Source organism: Priapulus caudatus, unplaced genomic scaffold (assembly GCF_000485595.1).
Source record: "Priapulus caudatus unplaced genomic scaffold, Priapulus_caudatus-5.0.1 Scaffold99, whole genome shotgun sequence".
NCBI classification, from domain to species: Eukaryota; Metazoa; Priapulida; class Priapulimorpha; order Priapulimorphida; family Priapulidae; genus Priapulus; species Priapulus caudatus.
Window position 1 is genome coordinate 85,304 of NW_014577160.1, and position 5,097 is coordinate 90,400.

Consider the following 5,097-nt stretch of genomic DNA (forward strand, 5'->3'; position numbering starts at 1 on the left):
GTTGGCTATTTAATGTTTGCCTTATTGCTACGCATTACATACGATGTATAGTGACTAGACTACCCCAGACCTATCATGCCTATTTAGACAGCGTCCCAAGGCAATTATTTTATCCACAATGTACGACTTGACCTGACCACAGCGCCAGGCTGTGAAACTCGAGTAACGACTAACATCAATACATTAATCATTTACTGTCATTAATACACACACGTCTCCAGATGTATGACAGTTTCTTGGACCTATGTGTCACTTTGGCTATAGTACTCGAGCTATTTATGACTGTGACTATAACTATAAGTACGAGTCATCGGTCATTGATGACAAATGAAGTGTTCAAGTGGCCCTTTAGACTTGTTTGACTTAACTTCTCAAGGAGCTAAGTATAACATATTTATAATAATAATAACATATAAATTAAAATAAGTTATATTTGGCTCCGCAGTGGCTGGAGGTACGGCAGCCCTCGTTTGTTGAAGCCCCTTATTGGAGTTAGGGTTAGGGTTAGGGTTCTAGCTAGCTCTAGTAACTATAGCTGAGAGAGGGTCTATGTCGCCCCAGGGTACTGCCGGAACGTACCCTGGCAGTGCTCGAAATAAGAAAAAAATTGCATCAAATCAGGTTGTCCGCAACAATTTCTGGTTGTCCCAAAAAATATCCCCAAATCTCTTATTTTCAATCACATAATAATATGATCAGAAAACACCCAAAAACAGTGGCGTAGCCAGGATTTTTAGCTCATCTGACGTAGTCAGATGCAGCTTGTAGAATCGCATGAGCGTGCGTCCGTCCGGCCGTGCGTCAACAGTTGTGCACAAAAATTTCATGTCATTAATACACACATCTCCAGATGTATGACAGTTTAATTCTTGGACCTCGCATGGTCCGCTTGACGTACGGTCACGATATTTGTGATGTCGGGGGGATCGTCAAAACGAGTTGGGATGTCAAAGTTGGGGGTCAAAGGTTAAGGGGTTAAGGGGGAACATTCCCTCCTTAAAGTAAGGTATAGGGAGGAAATGCAGAATTGCCGCACAAATCTAAACGGCTCGACCTAGGCTTGTGATAGTCGCGGTGTATATCATCATGGTAGGAAAAGCAATCACTGTGCCGAAATTGGAGGTCACAGGCCAAAGGTCAATGGGGCACAGGGCAGATTTTAGACATTTTCTGAGGACATGGTCTGACGGAGCGATTGAAAAACTTTTTTGTTTCAGCGGTGACCTAGCATTTTTATGGCTTTATTGAAAGGACCATGAAATGTACTTTCTGCTGACATGCGAAGAGTAAATGTCGGATAACCTTTTGACCCTCAGGAGGAGGGTTAAACATGGATTTGTTTACTGTTAGAAAGAATTTGACTGCCGGGTTTGCTAGTAGAATCTATACATGCCTGGATGTATGAGGCTACAATATCACAGTGAAATTTCAAAAGCTAAATTTGTTTGAAGAAGGTTTATGCTCCTTAAATCGTATAATTTCTATGGCATTCTGTACTGTCAGTGTGTGTACACTGCTAACGTTAATGCACTGCAGTCGGGCCACTGCAGTGTGATGTGGTGGTGATGCAGGCCCGTAGGCCAGTTTCATATTGGCGGGGGGGTTCGTTTTTCAATGTGGCAATTTTGCTCCGGCAGCGGGCGCTGTACAGGGATTTGGTACCAGGGGGGCGGTCTTAACCGTAAGCAAGTTGTGAGCATGCGAAGGGGGGTTCCTGGGGGCCTCCCCATAAAAATTTTAAAAATTACACCCCCTCAGCATGCCGTTATTCTGCCCGAGCAAGGGTTGGGGTCCGGACTCCCCTGGAGCCCCCTGTACACGCCCCTGCTCGGAACGCGAACCGACCAGACGAGCGGAGTCAACAGTACGAGCGGGGGGAGGTGGTGCGGAGGGTAGGTGTCACTGTTCACCATCCCACACGATGGAGATTTTTGCAATCTATATACACTAAATGGAGCGACCTGCAAAGTGAAATTTCTTGCCAATTCCAAAAAATAAAAAATTATTGGCTTGGAGGGGGCGGGCTCGGGGGGGGCTGTTCGGTTGCCAGCCTGAACCCCCTCCCTGGTACGAGCCGTGCTAGTACTGTGTAGTTTTTGCCTGTGTTAATTAGTTACAGGTTGGCAGCTCCTTCTATTGTGGACCTGCTCAGGCTTGCGTAGGTAAATGGATGGAGTGCCCTTACCTTTTCTTGTCTTGCAAATAGTTGTTGGGGAGTACGATGGGAGCTTCCATCTTTAATCTTAAGACACTTAAACGCACACGCCATCTCGTGGCAACTTAATTTTTATAACGATCCCAACAAACATTCCTTTGAGAAGGTTCCTGATACCATCCCTGTGCCTTCCACTGTTTCGGCGTGTATGTGAACTCATTTGCGACTAACAGGGTTTACTAGAATCCCACCACTCCACCACAGAGTCACCGCAGTAGACGTGAGATGAGCGCTGTCGCTTCGCGGCACTTGTTTAACAAGGGGGGCCAAAAACAACAAACTGCGCAAAATAGTGGATGACTTAATATTGTAATGGCTCTTCCGCCTCTCTCTCCACACCCTACGGCTCGGCTCCTCTACCTCTCAGCTCTGCAATCTATGCATCTTGCCATGTTGAAAAGGCGACATTTTTGTTCATTGTTCTCTGCTCCCAATATATGTAATTGTTCAGTGGCGGGTCTAGGATTCCAAGGAGGGGGGGGGGGTGAAAACAGGCGGGGGGGTATGGGGGTCCTCCCCCAGAACATTTTTAAAATGTAGATCGCAGGAGATGGTATTTGTGGCACCATGGAGTACATGTACAGCCTTCATTCCGACTACGACAATTCTCTTTTTAGTAGAACAAATTTTTTTAAATTTGGATCAACATGGATCCCCACTCCCCCCCCCAACTACGCTACTGCCCAAAACATACTGTAGGAGTGATATCTTTAAATTTATTTTATTTCAACTTGTAAACTTAATACTTTGCATGAATCAGGACGGTCATCGCACCAATACACCACCCACAGTACAGTTGCCGCTGGGCTATAGCATCAGCCATTACGAGTGCTCGGGACCAACTTACTCCATCCAGTCAGCGGGAACTATGTATTTCCGCACGTGGAGAGGTGGGCGGGTTGTGTTGGTTGTGGACAAAAACGTTGTTGTCAAGTAACTATAGTATAGTTACTAGAGCTAGGTTCTAGCTCATCTAATCTCAAATCGTGAATTTATTTCCCAAGGTGTTATTTCGAAATCTGGCGCCACCCGCCGCCATCTTTGTCTCGTTAAGTATGAAAGCGAAAGGACTGCCGTACCTCCAGCCTCGAGACATTAAGATACGGCTGCCGTACCCGTAGCCACAGCGATTTAGCTCCTTGCCACCTTGGGCTTGGTTTGACTGAGTGTCACTGTCACAGTCAGACGCAGAGTGACAGGGCAAGAGTGAGTCTATTTTCAGACTAGTACTAGTACTAGTAGTACTTACTAGTACTACTACTACGTCTACAGACTACAGACTACAGTACAGACTATAGTCTACAGAGTAGTAAGTACAGTGTCAGTAGTACTACTACTACTAGTACTAGTAGTAGTACTAGTACTAGTAGTAGTATAGACCAATAAATTGTGCCCTAAAAAAATTTATATTCTGGTGTTATTTTAGGCCCTAAAAACAACACTATTATTTTTGGCCCTAAAATAACACCAGAATATAAAAAAATTTAGGGCACAATTTATTGGTCTAGTAGTAGTATAATAGTAGTATTAGTACTACTATTACTATTAGTATTAGTACTACTAAGTACTATTAGTATTACTATTAGTATTACTATTACTATTAGTAATTATATACATATAAAAATACACCGTGCATTGTAATTCAAAACTGTGCCAATAGGAGCTTGTATAGACATCACGTAATCAGAAATGGACACGATTCTAATCTATAGTTTAATGTAAAACTGCAAAGTATCTGCAAAGTATACTTTCTGCAAAGTATAAAGATAGCAATGGCGTCTAGAAAATTAGCCAATCATAGGACAGGATTGTATCCTTGACGCAGCGACTTCTAGGAAGTTTAGTCGTATAAGCCGAAACCTAAGTGTATAAATATACAATTGCATTTGCCGAATAGTTCCTAATTGTACAAAGTTATTAAATATTTATCTTCAATTTAATGTTAATAATTATTTTCAAATATTTTCTTTACATATCTTGCATGTAACTTGTAGTTTTTGTATTTCGTATATTGATGTCTATTAGCACTCCTATCCACGTTTTGTACCATATTATAAACATGGATAGCACCATGATAGCACACTGTAATCTTAATTTTGGTGTCTTGTTTTGGACGTTTCATGCCACTGTAAAATGTGTTCCTGTCGTTCGCGACGAAGGTAATTATGCTAATGAAACTATAGTGTGTGAATTTGATATGTATTTTCTGTTTTCTTAGTCGTGGTAACTTGTGTTTTGACACTCTGTTGACGCCCTGACGGCAGTGCCACTGCCAGTGTTTTGAGCTCGAGTTGTGCTTGTGAGTGTGACTCACCATGGTCCATAGATCACTGCATGACTGACTGTAAGTGTGGGAGTGACTGTTTGGATGCTGAATATATGTGTTCCGGATATTACTAAGGCTTATAAGGGGGTCAAGTACACTTTATGTATTTACGCGTAATGAATACTGGCGTTGTACTTCTTCTGGTTTTTAATTTTATTACATTGCTTCAGTGGTTATTCATCCAGATGAGATGCCAGATGGGGTCGTTGTCGTATCAGGGTACTACAGATATGTATCCGAGGTAGTTTTAGGTTGTTTAGTATTATGTTTATATTTTTATATGAGGTATGTTTAGGGTTAGGTTTAGTGTTACTGTTAGGGTTAGGGTTATGGTACACTTCTGTAGTACAAGTCTGGTACACTTTGTGTACATATATGTACCTCGGGTACATATCTGTGCACGAAGGGTCGTTGTCGTAACAGGTACTACAGACAGTGTTTGCCACTGAGCAGAAAAAGCTGTAGGCCTGCAGGGCCTATAGCTTCTAAAAGCTGCAGGCCCGCCAGCAAAGCTGTAGGCCCGCCAATTTTGGAGCAAATTACAGTAATAAAACAG

The 5,097-nt window shown here is 42.7% G+C and overlaps 1 protein-coding gene across 1 annotated transcript in view; it reads left to right on the forward strand.

The window, feature by feature from the left end:
- The first annotated feature begins 4,285 nt into the window (after window positions 1-4,285).
- The window catches only part of LOC106805091 (neuronal cell adhesion molecule-like), a 38,010-nt gene continuing 37,198 nt past the window's right edge, over window positions 4,286-5,097 (forward strand). The window contains exon 1 of the mRNA XM_014806570.1: window positions 4,286-4,374. The gene's annotated coding sequence lies outside the window, so the exon portion shown is untranslated. The remainder of the gene's footprint in view (window positions 4,375-5,097) is intronic.